General features: G+C 37.9%; 34 non-coding genes across 34 annotated transcripts; all 34 read left to right on the plus strand.

Annotated features, from left to right (window-relative positions):
- Window positions 1–140: 140 nt before the first annotated feature.
- Window positions 141–222, plus strand: Trnal-aag (transfer RNA leucine (anticodon AAG)). Its single transcript has one exon. It is a non-coding gene; the product is annotated as a tRNA-Leu (tRNA).
- Window positions 223–361: 139 nt separating this feature from the next.
- Trnal-aag (transfer RNA leucine (anticodon AAG)) lies at window positions 362–443 on the plus strand. Its single transcript has one exon. It is a non-coding gene; the product is annotated as a tRNA-Leu (tRNA).
- Window positions 444–1,520: 1,077 nt separating this feature from the next.
- On the plus strand, window positions 1,521–1,602 carry Trnal-uag (transfer RNA leucine (anticodon UAG)). The gene has a single exon. It is a non-coding gene; the product is annotated as a tRNA-Leu (tRNA).
- Window positions 1,603–1,989: 387 nt separating this feature from the next.
- Window positions 1,990–2,070, plus strand: Trnal-aag (transfer RNA leucine (anticodon AAG)). The gene has a single exon. It is a non-coding gene; the product is annotated as a tRNA-Leu (tRNA).
- Window positions 2,071–3,147: 1,077 nt separating this feature from the next.
- On the plus strand, window positions 3,148–3,229 carry Trnal-uag (transfer RNA leucine (anticodon UAG)). The gene has a single exon. It is a non-coding gene; the product is annotated as a tRNA-Leu (tRNA).
- Window positions 3,230–3,396: 167 nt separating this feature from the next.
- On the plus strand, window positions 3,397–3,478 carry Trnal-aag (transfer RNA leucine (anticodon AAG)). The gene has a single exon. It is a non-coding gene; the product is annotated as a tRNA-Leu (tRNA).
- A 139-nt stretch (window positions 3,479–3,617) lies between these two features.
- On the plus strand, window positions 3,618–3,699 carry Trnal-aag (transfer RNA leucine (anticodon AAG)). Its single transcript has one exon. It is a non-coding gene; the product is annotated as a tRNA-Leu (tRNA).
- Window positions 3,700–4,776: 1,077 nt separating this feature from the next.
- Trnal-uag (transfer RNA leucine (anticodon UAG)) lies at window positions 4,777–4,858 on the plus strand. Its single transcript has one exon. It is a non-coding gene; the product is annotated as a tRNA-Leu (tRNA).
- A 387-nt stretch (window positions 4,859–5,245) lies between these two features.
- On the plus strand, window positions 5,246–5,327 carry Trnal-aag (transfer RNA leucine (anticodon AAG)). Its single transcript has one exon. It is a non-coding gene; the product is annotated as a tRNA-Leu (tRNA).
- Window positions 5,328–6,404: 1,077 nt separating this feature from the next.
- Trnal-uag (transfer RNA leucine (anticodon UAG)) lies at window positions 6,405–6,486 on the plus strand. Its single transcript has one exon. It is a non-coding gene; the product is annotated as a tRNA-Leu (tRNA).
- A 387-nt stretch (window positions 6,487–6,873) lies between these two features.
- On the plus strand, window positions 6,874–6,955 carry Trnal-aag (transfer RNA leucine (anticodon AAG)). Its single transcript has one exon. It is a non-coding gene; the product is annotated as a tRNA-Leu (tRNA).
- A 1,077-nt stretch (window positions 6,956–8,032) lies between these two features.
- On the plus strand, window positions 8,033–8,114 carry Trnal-uag (transfer RNA leucine (anticodon UAG)). Its single transcript has one exon. It is a non-coding gene; the product is annotated as a tRNA-Leu (tRNA).
- Window positions 8,115–8,501: 387 nt separating this feature from the next.
- Window positions 8,502–8,583, plus strand: Trnal-aag (transfer RNA leucine (anticodon AAG)). Its single transcript has one exon. It is a non-coding gene; the product is annotated as a tRNA-Leu (tRNA).
- A 1,077-nt stretch (window positions 8,584–9,660) lies between these two features.
- On the plus strand, window positions 9,661–9,742 carry Trnal-uag (transfer RNA leucine (anticodon UAG)). The gene has a single exon. It is a non-coding gene; the product is annotated as a tRNA-Leu (tRNA).
- A 387-nt stretch (window positions 9,743–10,129) lies between these two features.
- Window positions 10,130–10,211, plus strand: Trnal-aag (transfer RNA leucine (anticodon AAG)). Its single transcript has one exon. It is a non-coding gene; the product is annotated as a tRNA-Leu (tRNA).
- Window positions 10,212–11,288: 1,077 nt separating this feature from the next.
- Trnal-uag (transfer RNA leucine (anticodon UAG)) lies at window positions 11,289–11,370 on the plus strand. Its single transcript has one exon. It is a non-coding gene; the product is annotated as a tRNA-Leu (tRNA).
- Window positions 11,371–11,757: 387 nt separating this feature from the next.
- On the plus strand, window positions 11,758–11,839 carry Trnal-aag (transfer RNA leucine (anticodon AAG)). Its single transcript has one exon. It is a non-coding gene; the product is annotated as a tRNA-Leu (tRNA).
- A 1,077-nt stretch (window positions 11,840–12,916) lies between these two features.
- Trnal-uag (transfer RNA leucine (anticodon UAG)) lies at window positions 12,917–12,998 on the plus strand. The gene has a single exon. It is a non-coding gene; the product is annotated as a tRNA-Leu (tRNA).
- A 387-nt stretch (window positions 12,999–13,385) lies between these two features.
- Trnal-aag (transfer RNA leucine (anticodon AAG)) lies at window positions 13,386–13,467 on the plus strand. The gene has a single exon. It is a non-coding gene; the product is annotated as a tRNA-Leu (tRNA).
- Window positions 13,468–14,544: 1,077 nt separating this feature from the next.
- Window positions 14,545–14,626, plus strand: Trnal-uag (transfer RNA leucine (anticodon UAG)). The gene has a single exon. It is a non-coding gene; the product is annotated as a tRNA-Leu (tRNA).
- Window positions 14,627–14,790: 164 nt separating this feature from the next.
- On the plus strand, window positions 14,791–14,872 carry Trnal-aag (transfer RNA leucine (anticodon AAG)). Its single transcript has one exon. It is a non-coding gene; the product is annotated as a tRNA-Leu (tRNA).
- A 139-nt stretch (window positions 14,873–15,011) lies between these two features.
- Window positions 15,012–15,093, plus strand: Trnal-aag (transfer RNA leucine (anticodon AAG)). Its single transcript has one exon. It is a non-coding gene; the product is annotated as a tRNA-Leu (tRNA).
- A 1,077-nt stretch (window positions 15,094–16,170) lies between these two features.
- On the plus strand, window positions 16,171–16,252 carry Trnal-uag (transfer RNA leucine (anticodon UAG)). The gene has a single exon. It is a non-coding gene; the product is annotated as a tRNA-Leu (tRNA).
- A 387-nt stretch (window positions 16,253–16,639) lies between these two features.
- Trnal-aag (transfer RNA leucine (anticodon AAG)) lies at window positions 16,640–16,721 on the plus strand. Its single transcript has one exon. It is a non-coding gene; the product is annotated as a tRNA-Leu (tRNA).
- A 1,077-nt stretch (window positions 16,722–17,798) lies between these two features.
- Window positions 17,799–17,880, plus strand: Trnal-uag (transfer RNA leucine (anticodon UAG)). Its single transcript has one exon. It is a non-coding gene; the product is annotated as a tRNA-Leu (tRNA).
- Window positions 17,881–18,267: 387 nt separating this feature from the next.
- Window positions 18,268–18,349, plus strand: Trnal-aag (transfer RNA leucine (anticodon AAG)). Its single transcript has one exon. It is a non-coding gene; the product is annotated as a tRNA-Leu (tRNA).
- A 1,077-nt stretch (window positions 18,350–19,426) lies between these two features.
- On the plus strand, window positions 19,427–19,508 carry Trnal-uag (transfer RNA leucine (anticodon UAG)). The gene has a single exon. It is a non-coding gene; the product is annotated as a tRNA-Leu (tRNA).
- A 387-nt stretch (window positions 19,509–19,895) lies between these two features.
- Trnal-aag (transfer RNA leucine (anticodon AAG)) lies at window positions 19,896–19,977 on the plus strand. The gene has a single exon. It is a non-coding gene; the product is annotated as a tRNA-Leu (tRNA).
- Window positions 19,978–21,054: 1,077 nt separating this feature from the next.
- Window positions 21,055–21,136, plus strand: Trnal-uag (transfer RNA leucine (anticodon UAG)). The gene has a single exon. It is a non-coding gene; the product is annotated as a tRNA-Leu (tRNA).
- Window positions 21,137–21,300: 164 nt separating this feature from the next.
- On the plus strand, window positions 21,301–21,382 carry Trnal-aag (transfer RNA leucine (anticodon AAG)). Its single transcript has one exon. It is a non-coding gene; the product is annotated as a tRNA-Leu (tRNA).
- Window positions 21,383–21,521: 139 nt separating this feature from the next.
- Window positions 21,522–21,603, plus strand: Trnal-aag (transfer RNA leucine (anticodon AAG)). The gene has a single exon. It is a non-coding gene; the product is annotated as a tRNA-Leu (tRNA).
- A 1,077-nt stretch (window positions 21,604–22,680) lies between these two features.
- Window positions 22,681–22,762, plus strand: Trnal-uag (transfer RNA leucine (anticodon UAG)). Its single transcript has one exon. It is a non-coding gene; the product is annotated as a tRNA-Leu (tRNA).
- Window positions 22,763–22,926: 164 nt separating this feature from the next.
- On the plus strand, window positions 22,927–23,008 carry Trnal-aag (transfer RNA leucine (anticodon AAG)). The gene has a single exon. It is a non-coding gene; the product is annotated as a tRNA-Leu (tRNA).
- A 139-nt stretch (window positions 23,009–23,147) lies between these two features.
- On the plus strand, window positions 23,148–23,229 carry Trnal-aag (transfer RNA leucine (anticodon AAG)). Its single transcript has one exon. It is a non-coding gene; the product is annotated as a tRNA-Leu (tRNA).
- The last annotated feature ends 49 nt before the right edge of the window (window positions 23,230–23,278 follow it).

Below are 23,278 nucleotides of genomic sequence, written 5' to 3' on the forward strand. Positions count from 1 at the left end.
TCCGACGGAAAATGGTAAAAACAACGTGTATGAGCAATTTGGTCGTATAATGAAATGATTAAATTTTAGATGAAATCTTGTCAAAGTTTGAAATGCAAAGTGATTGTGATGAAAACGCAAAATAACTGCAGCGTAAGGTAGGTAGCGTGGCCGAGCGGTCTAAGGCGCTGGTTTAAGGCACCAGTCTCTTCGGAGGCGTGGGTTCGAATCCCACCGCTGCCAATAGTGTACACGTTGGTTGTTAATTCCAATAGAAATAAAACTTTTAAATGACGTAAATCAAATTTTTGTTTAGGATTTCTTCAAATTTCACATTTATATTGAGTATGATTAAAACGCGAAGTATCGAATGCAGAGGGCAGGTAGCGTGGCCGAGCGGTCTAAGGCGCTGGTTTAAGGCACCAGTCTCTTCGGAGGCGTGGGTTCGAATCCCACCGCTATCATGTGTAACATTTAAGTTACGTCCATAACTGTTTTTACTCAATTCCGCTCAAGCTTTGATCTTACAACATCATGGAAGTTAAAATACTGTGAAAGTGCTACTTCGGAAAGACGGGAAAAGAAAAAAATTCTTATATGAGTAAAAATATAAGCACACGTCGTTTTAATAGTTTTAAAATTCATTCTAACGTAACGGCTGAATTACTATTCGAGAATGTTAAAATTCAGCTCGGCTTATAGAGAGAATAATTATATTGGAAAAGATACATAATTGAAAAAAGAATATAGTCCAAGTGGAAGTATGGATGACCAAAAAGAAAAAGAAATTATTGTCGCATACCAGTTGTTAAATTAATACTCGTTGATTTCATGATTATGAATGTGTGTGTATGGGAAAGTTTGAATCTTACTTTGACCAACGATAATATTTACATAAAGAAGAACATACGTAATTTGATGATACTGAATAGGCCCGTCTGATAACGAAAGGATGGGCCTAATCTAATGCGAGCCTTCATTTCCCATATTATATGAAGTATTGCCGCAGTTAGGTCGTGTAAACGTTGATTACTCCAAAGTTATTTTTCTAATTATGTCACCAACTTGCATGTTGGTAACTGTTATAAAAGAGCTTCAGATCCATACAACATGTCTGGAAATATCGGAATTTCAAACTCCGTCATAATTTCGATCATGGAAAATGATTTTAAAGATGACTTCACACTCATAGTTCAAAGATATATCATATGCGGAAGTTTATTGGCTAAAATCTGGGCGACGCTGTGAGTGTATGCTCTAAACAGACCCGAAGTTATAACGAAAAGAGTGAATTTCAAGTTTTTACGAAAACTTGAGTTTTGACCTCGATATGCCGAAATCAAAGCCGCATTAAGGTAGACGATTGTTTGACAAGTTTGATGTCAGTTGCTGAAGCGATGTATACTGTACACAAACAAGCAAACAAACTTGACAAAAAACATGACCTGATTGTCGGAGGTAAAATCACTATGTATTTGTGTCTGTTGAAAGTTGTATTTATGAGTTGTGATTAACGAAGCGAGGTTAGCGAGTTCTTATCTGGTAGCGTGGCCGAGCGGTCTAAGGCGCTGGTTTTAGGCACCAGTCTCTTCGGAGGCGTGGGTTCGAATCCCACCGCTGCCAATAGTGTACACTTTTGCCATGAATTCCGACGGAAAAATGGGTCAAATACCACGTGTATGAGCAATTTGGTCGTATAATGAAATGATTAAATTTTAGATGAAATCTTGTCAAAGTTTGAAATGCAAAGTGATTGTGATGAAAACGCAAAATAACTGCAGCGTAAGGTAGGTAGCGTGGCCGAGCGGTCTAAGGCGCTGGTTTAAGCACCAGTCTCTTCGGAGGTGTGGGTTCGAATCCCACCGCTGCCAATAGTGTACACGTTGGTTGTTAATTCCAATAGAAATAAAACTTTTAAATGACGTAAATCAAATTTTTGTGTAGGATTTCTTCAAATTTCACATTTATATTGAGTATGATTAAAACGCGAAGTATCGAATGCAGAGGGCAGGTAGCGTGGCCGAGCGTCTAAGGCGCTGGTTTAAGGCACCAGTCTCTTCGGAGGCGTGGGTTCGAATCCCACCGCTATCATGTGTAACATTTAAGTTACGTCCATAACTGTTTTTACTCAATTCCGCTCAAGCTTTGATCTTACAACATCATGGAAGTTAAAATACTGTGAAAGTGCTACTTCGGAAAGACGGGAAAAGAAAAAAATTCTTATATGAGTAAAAATATAAGCACACGTCGTTTTAATAGTTTTAAAATTCATTCTAACGTAACGGCTGAATTACTATTCGAGAATGTTAAAATTCAGCTCGGCTTATAGAGAGAATAATTATATTGGAAAAGATACATAATTGAAAAAAGAATATAGTCCAAGTGGAAGTATGGATGACCAAAAAGAAAAAGAAATTATTGTCGCATACCAGTTGTTAAATTAATACTCGTTGATTTCATGATTATGAATGTGTGTGTATGGGAAAGTTTGAATCTTACTTTGACCAACGATAATATTTACATAAAGAAGAACATACGTAATTTGATGATACTGAATAGGCCCGTCTGATAACGAAAGGATGGGCCTAATCTAATGCGAGCCTTCATTTCCCATATTATATGAAGTATTGCCGCAGTTAGGTCGTGTAAACGTTGATTACTCCAAAGTTATTTTTCTAATTATGTCACCAACTTGCATGTTGGTAACTGTTATAAAAGAGCTTCAGATCCATACAACATGTCTGGAAATATCGGAATTTCAAACTCCGTCATAATTTCGATCATGGAAAATGATTTTAAAGATGACTTCACACTCATAGTTCAAAGATATATCATATGCGGAAGTTTATTGGCTAAAATCTGGGCGACGCTGTGAGTGTATGCTCTAAACAGACCCGAAGTTATAACGAAAAGAGTGAATTTCAAGTTTTTACGAAAACTTGAGTTTTGACCTCGATATGCCGAAATCAAAGCCGCATTAAGGTAGACGATTGTTTGACAAGTTTGATGTCAGTTGCTGAAGCGATGTATACTGTACACAAACAAGCAAACAAACTTGACAAAAAACATGACCTGATTGTCGGAGGTAAAATCACTATGTATTTGTGTCTGTTGAAAGTTGTATTTATGAGTTGTGATTAACGAAGCGAGGTTAGCGAGTTCTTATCTGGTAGCGTGGCCGAGCGGTCTAAGGCGCTGGTTTTAGGCACCAGTCTCTTCGGAGGCGTGGGTTCGAATCCCACCGCTGCCAATAGTGTACACTTTTGCCATGAATTCCGACGGAAAAATGGGTCAAATACCACGTGTATGAGCAATTTGGTCGTATAATGAAATGATTAAATTTTAGATGAAATCTTGTCAAAGTTTGAAATGCAAAGTGATTGTGATGAAAACGCAAAATAACTGCAGCGTAAGGTAGGTAGCGTGGCCGAGCGGTCTAAGGCGCTGGTTTAAGGCGCCAGTCTCTTCGGAGGCGTGGGTTCGAATCCCACCGCTGCCAATAGTGTACACGTTGGTTGTTAATTCCAATAGAAATAAAACTTTTAAATGACGTAAATCAAATTTTTGTGTAGGATTTCTTCAAATTTCACATTTATATTGAGTATGATTAAAACGCGAAGTATCGAATGCAGAGGGCAGGTAGCGTGGCCGAGCGGTCTAAGGCGCTGGTTTAAGGCACCAGTCTCTTCGGAGGCGTGGGTTCGAATCCCACCGCTATCATGTGTAACATTTAAGTTACGTCCATAACTGTTCTTACTCAATTCCGCTCAAGCTTTGATCTTACAACATCATGGAAGTTAAAATACTGTGAAAGTGCTACTTCGGAAAGACGGGAAAAGAAAAAAATTCTTATATGAGTAAAAATATAAGCACACGTCGTTTTAATAGTTTTAAAATTCATTCTAACGTAACGGCTGAATTACTATTCGAGAATGTTAAAATTCAGCTCGGCTTATAGAGAGAATAATTATATTGGAAAAGATACATAATTGAAAAAAGAATATAGTCCAAGTGGAAGTATGGATGACCAAAAAGAAAAAGAAATTATTGTCGCATACCAGTTGTTAAATTAATACTCGTTGATTTCATGATTATGAATGTGTGTGTATGGGAAAGTTTGAATCTTACTTTGACCAACGATAATATTTACATAAAGAAGAACATACGTAATTTGATGATACTGAATAGGCCCGTCTGATAACGAAAGGATGGGCCTAATCTAATGCGAGCCTTCATTTCCCATATTATATGAAGTATTGCCGCAGTTAGGTCGTGTAAACGTTGATTACTCCAAAGTTATTTTTCTAATTATGTCACCAACTTGCATGTTGGTAACTGTTATAAAAGAGCTTCAGATCCATACAACATGTCTGGAAATATCGGAATTTCAAACTCCGTCATAATTTCGATCATGGAAAATGATTTTAAAGATGACTTCACACTCATAGTTCAAAGATATATCATATGCGGAAGTTTATTGGCTAAAATCTGGGCGACGCTGTGAGTGTATGCTCTAAACAGACCCGAAGTTATAACGAAAAGAGTGAATTTCAAGTTTTTACGAAAACTTGAGTTTTGACCTCGATATGCCGAAATCAAAGCCGCATTAAGGTAGACGATTGTTTGACAAGTTTGATGTCAGTTGCTGAAGCGATGTATACTGTACACAAACAAGCAAACAAACTTGACAAAAAACATGACCTGATTGTCGGAGGTAAAATCACTATGTATTTGTGTCTGTTGAAAGTTGTATTTATGAGTTGTGATTAACGAAGCGAGGTTAGCGAGTTCTTATCTGGTAGCGTGGCCGAGCGGTCTAAGGCGCTGGTTTTAGGCACCAGTCTCTTCGGAGGCGTGGGTTCGAATCCCTCCGCTGCCAATAGTGTACACTTTTGCCATGAATTCCGACGGAAAAATGGGTCAAATACCACGTGTATGAGCAATTTGGTCGTATAATGAAATGATTAAATTTTAGATGAAATCTTGTCAAAGTTTGAAATGCAAAGTGATTGTGATGAAAACGCAAAATAACTGCAGCGTAAGGTAGGTAGCGTGGCCGAGCGGTCTAAGGCGCTGGTTTAAGCACCAGTCTCTTCGGAGGCGTGGGTTCGAATCCCACCGCTGCCAATAGTGTACACGTTGGTTGTTAATTCCAATAGAAATAAAACTTTTAAATGACGTAAATCAAATTTTTGTGTAGGATTTCTTCAAATTTCACATTTATATTGAGTATGATTAAAACGCGAAGTATCGAATGCAGAGGGCAGGTAGCGTGGCCGAGCGGTCTAAGGCGCTGGTTTAAGGCACCAGTCTCTTCGGAGGCGTGGGTTCGAATCCCACCGCTATCATGTGTAACATTTAAGTTACGTCCATAACTGTTTTTACTCAATTCCGCTCAAGCTTTGATCTTACAACATCATGGAAGTTAAAATACTGTGAAAGTGCTACTTCGGAAAGACGGGAAAAGAAAAAAATTCTTATATGAGTAAAAATATAAGCACACGTCGTTTTAATAGTTTTAAAATTCATTCTAACGTAACGGCTGAATTACTATTCGAGAATGTTAAAATTCAGCTCGGCTTATAGAGAGAATAATTATATTGGAAAAGATACATAATTGAAAAAAGAATATAGTCTAAGTTGAAGTATGGATGACCAAAAAGAAAAAGAAATTATTGTCGCATACCAGTTGTTAAATTAATACTCGTTGATTTCATGATTATGAATGTGTGTGTATGGGAAAGTTTGAATCTTACTTTGACCAACGATAATATTTACATAAAGAAGAACATACGTAATTTGATGATACTGAATAGGCCCGTCTGATAACGAAAGGATGGGCCTAATCTAATGCGAGCCTTCATTTCCCATATTATATGAAGTATTGCCGCAGTTAGGTCGTGTAAACGTTGATTACTCCAAAGTTATTTTTCTAATTATGTCACCAACTTGCATGTTGGTAACTGTTATAAAAGAGCTTCAGATCCATACAACATGTCTGGAAATATCGGAATTTCAAACTCCGTCATAATTTCGATCATGGAAAATGATTTTAAAGATGACTTCACACTCATAGTTCAAAGATATATCATATGCGGAAGTTTATTGGCTAAAATCTGGGCGACGCTGTGAGTGTATGCTCTAAACAGACCCGAAGTTATAACGAAAAGAGTGAATTTCAAGTTTTTACGAAAACTTGAGTTTTGACCTCGATATGCCGAAATCAAAGCCGCATTAAGGTAGACGATTGTTTGACAAGTTTGATGTCAGTTGCTGAAGCGATGTATACTGTACACAAACAAGCAAACAAACTTGACAAAAAACATGACCTGATTGTCGGAGGTAAAATCACTATGTATTTGTGTCTGTTGAAAGTTGTATTTATGAGTTGTGATTAACGAAGCGAGGTTAGCGAGTTCTTATCTGGTAGCGTGGCCGAGCGGTCTAAGGCGCTGGTTTTAGGCACCAGTCTCTTCGGAGGCGTGGGTTCGAATCCCACCGCTGCCAATAGTGTACACTTTTGCCATGAATTCCGACCGTAAAATGGGTCAAATACCACGTGTATGAGCAATTTGGTCGTATAATGAAATGATTAAATTTTAGATGAAATCTTGTCAAAGTTTGAAATGCAAAGTGATTGTGATGAAAACGCAAAATAACTGCAGCGTAAGGTAGGTAGCGTGGCCGAGCGGTCTAAGGCGCTGGTTTAAGCACCAGTCTCTTCGGAGGCGTGGGTTCGAATCCCACCGCTGCCAATAGTGTACACGTTGGTTGTTAATTCCAATAGAAATAAAACTTTTAAATGACGTAAATCAAATTTTTGTGTAGGATTTCTTCAAATTTCACATTTATATTGAGTATGATTAAAACGCGAAGTATCGAATGCAGAGGGCAGGTAGCGTGGCCGAGCGGTCTAAGGCGCTGGTTTAAGGCACCAGTCTCTTCGGAGGCGTGGGTTCGAATCCCACCGCTATCATGTGTAACATTTAAGTTACGTCCATAACTGTTTTTACTCAATTCCGCTCAAGCTTTGATCTTACAACATCATGGAAGTTAAAATACTGTGAAAGTGCTACTTCGGAAAGACGGGAAAAGAAAAAAATTCTTATATGAGTAAAAATATAAGCACACGTCGTTTTAATAGTTTTAAAATTCATTCTAACGTAACGGCTGAATTACTATTCGAGAATGTTAAAATTCAGCTCGGCTTATAGAGAGAATAATTATATTGGAAAAGATACATAATTGAAAAAAGAATATAGTCTAAGTTGAAGTATGGATGACCAAAAAGAAAAAGAAATTATTGTCGCATACCAGTTGTTAAATTAATACTCGTTGATTTCATGATTATGAATGTGTGTGTATGGGAAAGTTTGAATCTTACTTTGACCAACGATAATATTTACATAAAGAAGAACATACGTAATTTGATGATACTGAATAGGCCCGTCTGATAACGAAAGGATGGGCCTAATCTAATGCGAGCCTTCATTTCCCATATTATATGAAGTATTGCCGCAGTTAGGTCGTGTAAACGTTGATTACTCCAAAGTTATTTTTCTAATTATGTCACCAACTTGCATGTTGGTAACTGTTATAAAAGAGCTTCAGATCCATACAACATGTCTGGAAATATCGGAATTTCAAACTCCGTCATAATTTCGATCATGGAAAATGATTTTAAAGATGACTTCACACTCATAGTTCAAAGATATATCATATGCGGAAGTTTATTGGCTAAAATCTGGGCGACGCTGTGAGTGTATGCTCTAAACAGACCCGAAGTTATAACGAAAAGAGTGAATTTCAAGTTTTTACGAAAACTTGAGTTTTGACCTCGATATGCCGAAATCAAAGCCGCATTAAGGTAGACGATTGTTTGACAAGTTTGATGTCAGTTGCTGAAGCGATGTATACTGTACACAAACAAGCAAACAAACTTGACAAAAAACATGACCTGATTGTCGGAGGTAAAATCACTATGTATTTGTGTCTGTTGAAAGTTGTATTTATGAGTTGTGATTAACGAAGCGAGGTTAGCGAGTTCTTATCTGGTAGCGTGGCCGAGCGGTCTAAGGCGCTGGTTTTAGGCACCAGTCTCTTCGGAGGCGTGGGTTCGAATCCCACCGCTGCCAATAGTGTACACTTTTGCCATGAATTCCGACGGAAAAATGGGTCAAATACCACGTGTATGAGCAATTTGGTCGTATAATGAAATGATTAAATTTTAGATGAAATCTTGTCAAAGTTTGAAATGCAAAGTGATTGTGATGAAAACGCAAAATAACTGCAGCGTAAGGTAGGTAGCGTGGCCGAGCGGTCTAAGGCGCTGGTTTAAGCACCAGTCTCTTCGGAGGTGTGGGTTCGAATCCCACCGCTGCCAATAGTGTACACGTTGGTTGTTAATTCCAATAGAAATAAAACTTTTAAATGACGTAAATCAAATTTTTGTGTAGGATTTCTTCAAATTTCACATTTATATTGAGTATGATTAAAACGCGAAGTATCGAATGCAGAGGGCAGGTAGCGTGGCCGAGCGGTCTAAGGCGCTGGTTTAAGGCACCAGTCTCTTCGGAGGCGTGGGTTCGAATCCCACCGCTATCATGTGTAACATTTAAGTTACGTCCATAACTGTTTTTACTCAATTCCGCTCAAGCTTTGATCTTACAACATCATGGAAGTTAAAATACTGTGAAAGTGCTACTTCGGAAAGACGGGAAAAGAAAAAAATTCTTATATGAGTAAAAATATAAGCACACGTCGTTTTAATAGTTTTAAAATTCATTCTAACGTAACGGCTGAATTACTATTCGAGAATGTTAAAATTCAGCTCGGCTTATAGAGAGAATAATTATATTGGAAAAGATACATAATTGAAAAAAGAATATAGTCCAAGTGGAAGTATGGATGACCAAAAAGAAAAAGAAATTATTGTCGCATACCAGTTGTTAAATTAATACTCGTTGATTTCATGATTATGAATGTGTGTGTATGGGAAAGTTTGAATCTTACTTTGACCAACGATAATATTTACATAAAGAAGAACATACGTAATTTGATGATACTGAATAGGCCCGTCTGATAACGAAAGGATGGGCCTAATCTAATGCGAGCCTTCATTTCCCATATTATATGAAGTATTGCCGCAGTTAGGTCGTGTAAACGTTGATTACTCCAAAGTTATTTTTCTAATTATGTCACCAACTTGCATGTTGGTAACTGTTATAAAAGAGCTTCAGATCCATACAACATGTCTGGAAATATCGGAATTTCAAACTCCGTCATAATTTCGATCATGGAAAATGATTTTAAAGATGACTTCACACTCATAGTTCAAAGATATATCATATGCGGAAGTTTATTGGCTAAAATCTGGGCGACGCTGTGAGTGTATGCTCTAAACAGACCCGAAGTTATAACGAAAAGAGTGAATTTCAAGTTTTTACGAAAACTTGAGTTTTGACCTCGATATGCCGAAATCAAAGCCGCATTAAGGTAGACGATTGTTTGACAAGTTTGATGTCAGTTGCTGAAGCGATGTATACTGTACACAAACAAGCAAACAAACTTGACAAAAAACATGACCTGATTGTCGGAGGTAAAATCACTATGTATTTGTGTCTGTTGAAAGTTGTATTTATGAGTTGTGATTAACGAAGCGAGGTTAGCGAGTTCTTATCTGGTAGCGTGGCCGAGCGGTCTAAGGCGCTGGTTTTAGGCACCAGTCTCTTCGGAGGCGTGGGTTCGAATCCCACCGCTGCCAATAGTGTACACTTTTGCCATGAATTCCGACGGAAAAATGGGTCAAATACCACGTGTATGAGCAATTTGGTCGTATAATGAAATGATTAAATTTTAGATGAAATCTTGTCAAAGTTTGAAATGCAAAGTGATTGTGATGAAAACGCAAAATAACTGCAGCGTAAGGTAGGTAGCGTGGCCGAGCGGTCTAAGGCGCTGGTTTAAGCACCAGTCTCTTCGGAGGTGTGGGTTCGAATCCCACCGCTGCCAATAGTGTACACGTTGGTTGTTAATTCCAATAGAAATAAAACTTTTAAATGACGTAAATCAAATTTTTGTGTAGGATTTCTTCAAATTTCACATTTATATTGAGTATGATTAAAACGCGAAGTATCGAATGCAGAGGGCAGGTAGCGTGGCCGAGCGGTCTAAGGCGCTGGTTTAAGGCACCAGTCTCTTCGGAGGCGTGGGTTCGAATCCCACCGCTATCATGTGTAACATTTAAGTTACGTCCATAACTGTTTTTACTCAATTCCGCTCAAGCTTTGATCTTACAACATCATGGAAGTTAAAATACTGTGAAAGTGCTACTTCGGAAAGACGGGAAAAGAAAAAAATTCTTATATGAGTAAAAATATAAGCACACGTCGTTTTAATAGTTTTAAAATTCATTCTAACGTAACGGCTGAATTACTATTCGAGAATGTTAAAATTCAGCTCGGCTTATAGAGAGAATAATTATATTGGAAAAGATACATAATTGAAAAAAGAATATAGTCCAAGTGGAAGTATGGATGACCAAAAAGAAAAAGAAATTATTGTCGCATACCAGTTGTTAAATTAATACTCGTTGATTTCATGATTATGAATGTGTGTGTATGGGAAAGTTTGAATCTTACTTTGACCAACGATAATATTTACATAAAGAAGAACATACGTAATTTGATGATACTGAATAGGCCCGTCTGATAACGAAAGGATGGGCCTAATCTAATGCGAGCCTTCATTTCCCATATTATATGAAGTATTGCCGCAGTTAGGTCGTGTAAACGTTGATTACTCCAAAGTTATTTTTCTAATTATGTCACCAACTTGCATGTTGGTAACTGTTATAAAAGAGCTTCAGATCCATACAACATGTCTGGAAATATCGGAATTTCAAACTCCGTCATAATTTCGATCATGGAAAATGATTTTAAAGATGACTTCACACTCATAGTTCAAAGATATATCATATGCGGAAGTTTATTGGCTAAAATCTGGGCGACGCTGTGAGTGTATGCTCTAAACAGACCCGAAGTTATAACGAAAAGAGTGAATTTCAAGTTTTTACGAAAACTTGAGTTTTGACCTCGATATGCCGAAATCAAAGCCGCATTAAGGTAGACGATTGTTTGACAAGTTTGATGTCAGTTGCTGAAGCGATGTATACTGTACACAAACAAGCAAACAAACTTGACAAAAAACATGACCTGATTGTCGGAGGTAAAATCACTATGTATTTGTGTCTGTTGAAAGTTGTATTTATGAGTTGTGATTAACGAAGCGAGGTTAGCGAGTTCTTATCTGGTAGCGTGGCCGAGCGGTCTAAGGCGCTGGTTTTAGGCACCAGTCTCTTCGGAGGCGTGGGTTCGAATCCCACCGCTGCCAATAGTGTACACTTTTGCCATGAATTCCGACGGAAAAATGGGTCAAATACCACGTGTATGAGCAATTTGGTCGTATAATGAAATGATTAAATTTTAGATGAAATCTTGTCAAAGTTTGAAATGCAAAGTGATTGTGATGAAAACGCAAAATAACTGCAGCGTAAGGTAGGTAGCGTGGCCGAGCGGTCTAAGGCGCTGGTTTAAGCACCAGTCTCTTCGGAGGCGCGGGTTCGAATCCCACCGCTGCCAATAGTGTACACGTTGGTTGTTAATTCCAATAGAAATAAAACTTTTAAATGACGTAAATCAAATTTTTGTGTAGGATTTCTTCAAATTTCACATTTATATTGAGTATGATTAAAACGCGAAGTATCGAATGCAGAGGGCAGGTAGCGTGGCCGAGCGGTCTAAGGCGCTGGTTTAAGGCACCAGTCTCTTCGGAGGCGTGGGTTCGAATCCCACCGCTATCATGTGTAATATTTAAGTTACGTCCATAACTGTTTTTACTCAATTCCGCTCAAGCTTTGATCTTACAACATCATGGAAGTTAAAATACTGTGAAAGTGCTACTTCGGAAAGACGGGAAAAGAAAAAAATTCTTATATGAGTAAAAATATAAGCACACGTCGTTTTAATAGTTTTAAAATTCATTCTAACGTAACGGCTGAATTACTATTCGAGAATGTTAAAATTCAGCTCGGCTTATAGAGAGAATAATTATATTGGAAAAGATACATAATTGAAAAAAGAATATAGTCCAAGTGGAAGTATGGATGACCAAAAAGAAAAAGAAATTATTGTCGCATACCAGTTGTTAAATTAATACTCGTTGATTTCATGATTATGAATGTGTGTGTATGGGAAAGTTTGAATCTTACTTTGACCAACGATAATATTTACATAAAGAAGAACATACGTAATTTGATGATACTGAATAGGCCCGTCTGATAACGAAAGGATGGGCCTAATCTAATGCGAGCCTTCATTTCCCATATTATATGAAGTATTGCCGCAGTTAGGTCGTGTAAACGTTGATTACTCCAAAGTTATTTTTCTAATTATGTCACCAACTTGCATGTTGGTAACTGTTATAAAAGAGCTTCAGATCCATACAACATGTCTGGAAATATCGGAATTTCAAACTCCGTCATAATTTCGATCATGGAAAATGATTTTAAAGATGACTTCACACTCATAGTTCAAAGATATATCATATGCGGAAGTTTATTGGCTAAAATCTGGGCGACGCTGTGAGTGTATGCTCTAAACAGACCCGAAGTTATAACGAAAAGAGTGAATTTCAAGTTTTTACGAAAACTTGAGTTTTGACCTCGATATGCCGAAATCAAAGCCGCATTAAGGTAGACGATTGTTTGACAAGTTTGATGTCAGTTGCTGAAGCGATGTATACTGTACACAAACAAGCAAACAAACTTGACAAAAAACATGACCTGATTGTCGGAGGTAAAATCACTATGTATTTGTGTCTGTTGAAAGTTGTATTTATGAGTTGTGATTAACGAAGCGAGGTTAGCGAGTTCTTATCTGGTAGCGTGGCCGAGCGGTCTAAGGCGCTGGTTTTAGGCACCAGTCTCTTCGGAGGCGTGGGTTCGAATCCCACCGCTGCCAATAGTGTACACTTTTGCCATGAATTCCGACGGAAAAATGGGTCAAATACCACGTGTATGAGCAATTTGGTCGTATAATGAAATGATTAAATTTTAGATGAAATCTTGTCAAAGTTTGAAATGCAAAGTGATTGTGATGAAAACGCAAAATAACTGCAGCGTAAGGTAGGTAGCGTGGCCGAGCGGTCTAAGGCGCTGGTTTAAGCACCAGTCTCTTCGGAGGCGTGGGTTCGAATCCCACCGCTGCCAATAGTGTACACGTTGGTTGTTAATTCCAATAGAAATAAAACTTTTAAATGACGTAAATCAAATTTTTGTGTAGGATTTCTTCAAATTTCACATTTATATTGAGTATGATTAAAACGCAATGTATCGAATGCAGAGGGCAGGTAGCGTGGCCGAGCGGTCTAAGGCGCTGGTTTAAGGCACCAGTCTCTTCGGAGGCGTGGGTTCGAATCCCACCGCTATCATGTGTAACATTTAAGTTACGTCCATAACTGTTTTTACTCAATTCCGCTCAAGCTTTGATCTTACAACATCATGGAAGTTAAAATACTGTGAAAGTGCTACTTCGGAAAGACGGGAAAAGAAAAAAATTCTTATATGAGTAAAAATATAAGCACACGTCGTTTTAATAGTTTTAAAATTCATTCTAACGTAACGGCTGAATTACTATTCGAGAATGTTAAAATTCAGCTCGGCTTATAGAGAGAATAATTATATTGGAAAAGATACATAATTGAAAAAAGAATATAGTCCAAGTGGAAGTATGGATGACCAAAAAGAAAAAGAAATTATTGTCGCATACCAGTTGTTAAATTAATACTCGTTGATTTCATGATTATGAATGTGTGTGTATGGGAAAGTTTGAATCTTACTTTGACCAACGATAATATTTACATAAAGAAGAACATACGTAATTTGATGATACTGAATAGGCCCGTCTGATAACGAAAGGATGGGCCTAATCTAATGCGAGCCTTCATTTCCCATATTATATGAAGTATTGCCGCAGTTAGGTCGTGTAAACGTTGATTACTCCAAAGTTATTTTTCTAATTATGTCACCAACTTGCATGTTGGTAACTGTTATAAAAGAGCTTCAGATCCATACAACATGTCTGGAAATATCGGAATTTCAAACTCCGTCATAATTTCGATCATGGAAAATGATTTTAAAGATGACTTCACACTCATAGTTCAAAGATATATCATATGCGGAAGTTTATTGGCTAAAATCTGGGCGACGCTGTGAGTGTATGCTCTAAACAGACCCGAAGTTATAACGAAAAGAGTGAATTTCAAGTTTTTACGAAAACTTGAGTTTTGACCTCGATATGCCGAAATCAAAGCCGCATTAAGGTAGACGATTGTTTGACAAGTTTGATGTCAGTTGCTGAAGCGATGTATACTGTACACAAACAAGCAAACAAACTTGACAAAAAACATGACCTGATTGTCGGAGGTAAAATCACTATGTATTTGTGTCTGTTGAAAGTTGTATTTATGAGTTGTGATTAACGAAGCGAGGTTAGCGAGTTCTTATCTGGTAGCGTGGCCGAGCGGTCTAAGGCGCTGGTTTTAGGCACCAGTCTCTTCGGAGGCGTGGGTTCGAATCCCACCGCTGCCAATAGTGTACACTTTTGCCATGAATTCCGACGGAAAATGGTAAAAACAACGTGTATGAGCAATTTGGTCGTATAATGAAATGATTAAATTTTAGATGAAATCTTGTCAAAGTTTGAAATGCAAAGTGATTGTGATGAAAACGCAAAATAACTGCAGCGTAAGGTAGGTAGCGTGGCCGAGCGGTCTAAGGCGCTGGTTTAAGGCGCCAGTCTCTTCGGAGGCGTGGGTTCGAATCCCACCGCTGCCAATAGTGTACACGTTGGTTGTTAATTCCAATAGAAATAAAACTTTTAAATGACGTAAATCAAATTTTTGTTTAGGATTTCTTCAAATTTCACATTTATATTGAGTATGATTAAAACGCGAAGTATCGAATGCAGAGGGCAGGTAGCGTGGCCGAGCGGTCTAAGGCGCTGGTTTAAGGCACCAGTCTCTTCGGAGGCGTGGGTTCGAATCCCACCGCTATCATGTGTAACATTTAAGTTACGTCCATAACTGTTTTTACTCAATTCCGCTCAAGCTTTGATCTTACAACATCATGGAAGTTAAAATACTGTGAAAGTGCTACTTCGGAAAGACGGGAAAAGAAAAAAATTCTTATATGAGTAAAAATATAAGCACACGTCGTTTTAATAGTTTTAAAATTCATTCTAACGTAACGGCTGAATTACTATTCGAGAATGTTAAAATTCAGCTCGGCTTATAGAGAGAATAATTATATTGGAAAAGATACATAATTGAAAAAAGAATATAGTCCAAGTGGAAGTATGGATGACCAAAAAGAAAAAGAAATTATTGTCGCATACCAGTTGTTAAATTAATACTCGTTGATTTCATGATTATGAATGTGTGTGTATGGGAAAGTTTGAATCTTACTTTGACCAACGATAATATTTACATAAAGAAGAACATACGTAATTTGATGATACTGAATAGGCCCGTCTGATAACGAAAGGATGGGCCTAATCTAATGCGAGCCTTCATTTCCCATATTATATGAAGTATTGCCGCAGTTAGGTCGTGTAAACGTTGATTACTCCAAAGTTATTTTTCTAATTATGTCACCAACTTGCATGTTGGTAACTGTTATAAAAGAGCTTCAGATCCATACAACATGTCTGGAAATATCGGAATTTCAAACTCCGTCATAATTTCGATCATGGAAAATGATTTTAAAGATGACTTCACACTCATAGTTCAAAGATATATCATATGCGGAAGTTTATTGGCTAAAATCTGGGCGACGCTGTGAGTGTATGCTCTAAACAGACCCGAAGTTATAACGAAAAGAGTGAATTTCAAGTTTTTACGAAAACTTGAGTTTTGACCTCGATATGCCGAAATCAAAGCCGCATTAAGGTAGACGATTGTTTGACAAGTTTGATGTCAGTTGCTGAAGCGATGTATACTGTACACAAACAAGCAAACAAACTTGACAAAAAACATGACCTGATTGTCGGAGGTAAAATCACTATGTATTTGTGTCTGTTGAAAGTTGTATTTATGAGTTGTGATTAACGAAGCGAGGTTAGCGAGTTCTTATCTGGTAGCGTGGCCGAGCGGTCTAAGGCGCTGGTTTTAGGCACCAGTCTCTTCGGAGGCGTGGGTTCGAATCCCACCGCTGCCAATAGTGTACACTTTTGCCATGAATTCCGACGGAAAAATGGGTCAAATACCACGTGTATGAGCAATTTGGTCGTATAATGAAATGATTAAATTTTAGATGAAATCTTGTCAAAGTTTGAAATGCAAAGTGATTGTGATGAAAACGCAAAATAACTGCAGCGTAAGGTAGGTAGCGTGGCCGAGCGGTCTAAGGCGCTGGTTTAAGCACCAGTCTCTTCGGAGGTGTGGGTTCGAATCCCACCGCTGCCAATAGTGTACACGTTGGTTGTTAATTCCAATAGAAATAAAACTTTTAAATGACGTAAATCAAATTTTTGTGTAGGATTTCTTCAAATTTCACATTTATATTGAGTATGATTAAAACGCGAAGTATCGAATGCAGAGGGCAGGTAGCGTGGCCGAGCGGTCTAAGGCGCTGGTTTAAGGCACCAGTCTCTTCGGAGGCGTGGGTTCGAATCCCACCGCTATCATGTGTAACATTTAAGTTACGTCCATAACTGTTTTTACTCAATTCCGCTCAAGCTTTGATCTTACAACATCATGGAAGTTAAAATACTGTGAAAGTGCTACTTCGGAAAGACGGGAAAAGAAAAAAATTCTTATATGAGTAAAAATATAAGCACACGTCGTTTTAATAGTTTTAAAATTCATTCTAACGTAACGGCTGAATTACTATTCGAGAATGTTAAAATTCAGCTCGGCTTATAGAGAGAATAATTATATTGGAAAAGATACATAATTGAAAAAAGAATATAGTCCAAGTGGAAGTATGGATGACCAAAAAGAAAAAGAAATTATTGTCGCATACCAGTTGTTAAATTAATACTCGTTGATTTCATGATTATGAATGTGTGTGTATGGGAAAGTTTGAATCTTACTTTGACCAACGATAATATTTACATAAAGAAGAACATACGTAATTTGATGATACTGAATAGGCCCGTCTGATAACGAAAGGATGGGCCTAATCTAATGCGAGCCTTCATTTCCCATATTATATGAAGTATTGCCGCAGTTAGGTCGTGTAAACGTTGATTACTCCAAAGTTATTTTTCTAATTATGTCACCAACTTGCATGTTGGTAACTGTTATAAAAGAGCTTCAGATCCATACAACATGTCTGGAAATATCGGAATTTCAAACTCCGTCATAATTTCGATCATGGAAAATGATTTTAAAGATGACTTCACACTCATAGTTCAAAGATATATCATATGCGGAAGTTTATTGGCTAAAATCTGGGCGACGCTGTGAGTGTATGCTCTAAACAGACCCGAAGTTATAACGAAAAGAGTGAATTTCAAGTTTTTACGAAAACTTGAGTTTTGACCTCGATATGCCGAAATCAAAGCCGCATTAAGGTAGACGATTGTTTGACAAGTTTGATGTCAGTTGCTGAAGCGATGTATACTGTACACAAACAAGCAAACAAACTTGACAAAAAACATGACCTGATTGTCGGAGGTAAAATCACTATGTATTTGTGTCTGTTGAAAGTTGTATTTATGAGTTGTGATTAACGAAGCGAGGTTAGCGAGTTCTTATCTGGTAGCGTGGCCGAGCGGTCTAAGGCGCTGGTTTTAGGCACCAGTCTCTTCGGAGGCGTGGGTTCGAATCCCACCGCTGCCAATAGTGTACACTTTTGCCATGAATTCCGACGGAAAAATGGGTCAAATACCACGTGTATGAGCAATTTGGTCGTATAATGAAATGATTAAATTTTAGATGAAATCTTGTCAAAGTTTGAAATGCAAAGTGATTGTGATGAAAACGCAAAATAACTGCAGCGTAAGGTAGGTAGCGTGGCCGAGCGGTCTAAGGCGCTGGTTTAAGCACCAGTCTCTTCGGAGGTGTGGGTTCGAATCCCACCGCTGCCAATAGTGTACACGTTGGTTGTTAATTCCAATAGAAATAAAACTTTTAAATGACGTAAATCAAATTTTTGTGTAGGATTTCTTCAAATTTCACATTTATATTGAGTATGATTAAAACGCGAAGTATCGAATGCAGAGGGCAGGTAGCGTGGCCGAGCGGTCTAAGGCGCTGGTTTAAGGCACCAGTCTCTTCGGAGGCGTGGGTTCGAATCCCACCGCTATCATGTGTAACATTTAAGTTACGTCCATAACTGTTTTTACTCAATTCCGCTCAAGCTTTGATCTTACAACATCATGGAAGTTAAAATACTGTGAAAGTGCTACTTCGGAAAGACGGGAAAAGAAAAAAATTCTTATATGAGTAAAAATATAAGCACACGTCGTTTTAATAGTTTTAAAATTCATTCTAACGTAACGGCTGAATTACTATTCGAGAATGTTAAAATTCAGCTCGGCTTATAGAGAGAATAATTATATTGGAAAAGATACATAATTGAAAAAAGAATATAGTCCAAGTGGAAGTATGGATGACCAAAAAGAAAAAGAAATTATTGTCGCATACCAGTTGTTAAATTAATACTCGTTGATTTCATGATTATGAATGTGTGTGTATGGGAAAGTTTGAATCTTACTTTGACCAACGATAATATTTACATAAAGAAGAACATACGTAATTTGATGATACTGAATAGGCCCGTCTGATAACGAAAGGATGGGCCTAATCTAATGCGAGCCTTCATTTCCCATATTATATGAAGTATTGCCGCAGTTAGGTCGTGTAAACGTTGATTACTCCAAAGTTATTTTTCTAATTATGTCACCAACTTGCATGTTGGTAACTGTTATAAAAGAGCTTCAGATCCATACAACATGTCTGGAAATATCGGAATTTCAAACTCCGTCATAATTTCGATCATGGAAAATGATTTTAAAGATGACTTCACACTCATAGTTCAAAGATATATCATATGCGGAAGTTTATTGGCTAAAATCTGGGCGACGCTGTGAGTGTATGCTCTAAACAGACCCGAAGTTATAACGAAAAGAGTGAATTTCAAGTTTTTACGAAAACTTGAGTTTTGACCTCGATATGCCGAAATCAAAGCCGCATTAAGGTAGACGATTGTTTGACAAGTTTGATGTCAGTTGCTGAAGCGATGTATACTGTACACAAACAAGCAAACAAACTTGACAAAAAACATGACCTGATTGTCGGAGGTAAAATCACTATGTATTTGTGTCTGTTGAAAGTTGTATTTATGAGTTGTGATTAACGAAGCGAGGTTAGCGAGTTCTTATCTGGTAGCGTGGCCGAGCGGTCTAAGGCGCTGGTTTTAGGCACCAGTCTCTTCGGAGGCGTGGGTTCGAATCCCACCGCTGCCAATAGTGTACACTTTTGCCATGAATTCCGACGGAAAAATGGGTCAAATACCACGTGTATGAGCAATTTGGTCGTATAATGAAATGATTAAATTTTAGATGAAATCTTGTCAAAGTTTGAAATGCAAAGTGATTGTGATGAAAACGCAAAATAACTGCAGCGTAAGGTAGGTAGCGTGACCGAGCGGTCTAAGGCGCTGGTTTAAGCACCAGTCTCTTCGGAGGCGTGGGTTCGAATCCCACCGCTGCCAATAGTGTACACGTTGGTTGTTAATTCCAATAGAAATAAAACTTTTAAATGACGTAAATCAAATTTTTGTGTAGGATTTCTTCAAATTTCACATTTATATTGAGTATGATTAAAACGCGAAGTATCGAATGCAGAGGGCAGGTAGCGTGGCCGAGCGGTCTAAGGCGCTGGTTTAAGGCACCAGTCTCTTCGGAGGCGTGGGTTCGAATCCCACCGCTATCATGTGTAACATTTAAGTTACGTCCATAACTGTTTTTACTCAATTCCGCTCAAGCTTTGATCTTACAACATCATGGAAGTTAAAATACTGTGAAAGTGCTACTTCGGAAAGACGGGAAAAGAAAAAAATTCTTATATGAGTAAAAATATAAGCACACGTCGTTTTAATAGTTTTAAAATTCATTCTAACGTAACGGCTGAATTACTATTCGAGAATGTTAAAATTCAGCTCGGCTTATAGAGAGAATAATTATATTGGAAAAGATACATAATTGAAAAAAGAATATAGTCCAAGTGGAAGTATGGATGACCAAAAAGAAAAAGAAATTATTGTCGCATACCAGTTGTTAAATTAATACTCGTTGATTTCATGATTATGAATGTGTGTGTATGGGAAAGTTTGAATCTTACTTTGACCAACGATAATATTTACATAAAGAAGAACATACGTAATTTGATGATACTGAATAGGCCCGTCTGATAACGAAAGGATGGGCCTAATCTAATGCGAGCCTTCATTTCCCATATTATATGAAGTATTGCCGCAGTTAGGTCGTGTAAACGTTGATTACTCCAAAGTTATTTTTCTAATTATGTCACCAACTTGCATGTTGGTAACTGTTATAAAAGAGCTTCAGATCCATACAACATGTCTGGAAATATCGGAATTTCAAACTCCGTCATAATTTCGATCATGGAAAATGATTTTAAAGATGACTTCACACTCATAGTTCAAAGATATATCATATGCGGAAGTTTATTGGCTAAAATCTGGGCGACGCTGTGAGTGTATGCTCTAAACAGACCCGAAGTTATAACGAAAAGAGTGAATTTCAAGTTTTTACGAAAACTTGAGTTTTGACCTCGATATGCCGAAATCAAAGCCGCATTAAGGTAGACGATTGTTTGACAAGTTTGATGTCAGTTGCTGAAGCGATGTATACTGTACACAAACAAGCAAACAAACTTGACAAAAAACATGACCTGATTGTCGGAGGTAAAATCACTATGTATTTGTGTCTGTTGAAAGTTGTATTTATGAGTTGTGATTAACGAAGCGAGGTTAGCGAGTTCTTATCTGGTAGCGTGGCCGAGCGGTCTAAGGCGCTGGTTTTAGGCACCAGTCTCTTCGGAGGCGTGGGTTCGAATCCCACCGCTGCCAATAGTGTACACTTTTGCCATGAATTCCGACGGAAAATGGTAAAAACAACGTGTATGAGCAATTTGGTCGTATAATGAAATGATTAAATTTTAGATGAAATCTTGTCAAAGTTTGAAATGCAAAGTGATTGTGATGAAAACGCAAAATAACTGCAGCGTAAGGTAGGTAGCGTGGCCGAGCGGTCTAAGGCGCTGGTTTAAGGCACCAGTCTCTTCGGAGGCGTGGGTTCGTATCCCACCGCTGCCAATAGTGTACACGTTGGTTGTTAATTCCAATAGAAATAAAACTTTTAAATGACGTAAATCAAATTTTTGTTTAGGATTTCTTCAAATTTCACATTTATATTGAGTATGATTAAAACGCGAAGTATCGAATGCAGAGGGCAGGTAGCGTGGCCGAGCGGTCTAAGGCGCTGGTTTAAGGCACCAGTCTCTTCGGAGGCGTGGGTTCGAATCCCACCGCTATCATGTGTAACATTTAAGTTACGTCCATAACTGTTTTTACTCAATTCCGCTCAAGCTTTGATCTTACAACATCATGGAAGTTAAAATACTGTGAAAGTGCTACTTCGGAAAGACGGGAAAAGAAAAAAATTCTTATATGAGTAAAAATATAAGCACACGTCGTTTTAATAGTTTTAAAATTCATTCTAACGTAACGGCTGAATTACTATTCGAGAATGTTAAAATTCAGCTCGGCTTATAGAGAGAATAATTATATTGGAAAAGATACATAATTGAAAAAAGAATATAGTCCAAGTGGAAGTATGGATGACCAAAAAGAAAAAGAAATTATTGTCGCATACCAGTTGTTAAATTAATACTCGTTGATTTCATGATTATGAATGTGTGTGTATGGGAAAGTTTGAATCTTACTTTGACCAACGATAATATTTACATAAAGAAGAACATACGTAATTTGATGATACTGAATAGGCCCGTCTGATAACGAAAGGATGGGCCTAATCTAATGCGAGCCTTCATTTCCCATATTATATGAAGTATTGCCGCAGTTAGGTCGTGTAAACGTTGATTACTCCAAAGTTATTTTTCTAATTATGTCACCAACTTGCATGTTGGTAACTGTTATAAAAGAGCTTCAGATCCATACAACATGTCTGGAAATATCGGAATTTCAAACTCCGTCATAATTTCGATCATGGAAAATGATTTTAAAGATGACTTCACACTCATAGTTCAAAGATATATCATATGCGGAAGTTTATTGGCTAAAATCTGGGCGACGCTGTGAGTGTATGCTCTAAACAGACCCGAAGTTATAACGAAAAGAGTGAATTTCAAGTTTTTACGAAAACTTGAGTTTTGACCTCGATATGCCGAAATCAAAGCCGCATTAAGGTAGACGATTGTTTGACAAGTTTGATGTCAGTTGCTGAAGCGATGTATACTGTACACAAACAAGCAAACAAACTTGACAAAAAACATGACCTGATTGTCGGAGGTAAAATCACTATGTATTTGTGTCTGTTGAAAGTTGTATTTATGAGTTGTGATTAACGAAGCGAGGTTAGCGAGTTCTTATCTGGTAGCGTGGCCGAGCGGTCTAAGGCGCTGGTTTTAGGCACCAGTCTCTTCGGAGGCGTGGGTTCGAATCCCACCGCTGCCAATAGTGTACACTTTTGCCATGAATTCCGACGGAAAATGGTAAAAACAACGTGTATGAGCAATTTGGTCGTATAATGAAATGATTAAATTTTAGATGAAATCTTGTCAAAGTTTGAAATGCAAAGTGATTGTGATGAAAACGCAAAATAACTGCAGCGTAAGGTAGGTAGCGTGGCCGAGCGGTCTAAGGCGCTGGTTTAAGGCACCAGTCTCTTCGGAGGCGTGGGTTCGAATCCCACCGCTGCCAAAAGTGTACACGTTGGTTGTTAATTCCAATAGAAATAAAACTTTTAAATGACGTAAATCAAATTTTTGTTTAGGATTTCTTCAAATTTCACATTTATATTGAGTATGATTAAAACGCGAAGTATCGAATGCAGAGGGCAAGTAGCGTGGCCGAGCGGTCTAAGGCGCTGGTTTAAGGCACCAGTCTCTTCGGAGGCGTGGGTTCGAATCCCACCGCTATCATGTGTAACATTTAAGTTACGTCCATAACTGTTTTTACTCAATTCCGCTC

Source organism: Euprymna scolopes, chromosome 29, assembly GCF_053919585.1.
Source record: "Euprymna scolopes isolate OS-2025 chromosome 29, ASM5391958v1, whole genome shotgun sequence".
Classification (NCBI taxonomy): domain Eukaryota; kingdom Metazoa; phylum Mollusca; class Cephalopoda; order Sepiida; family Sepiolidae; genus Euprymna; species Euprymna scolopes.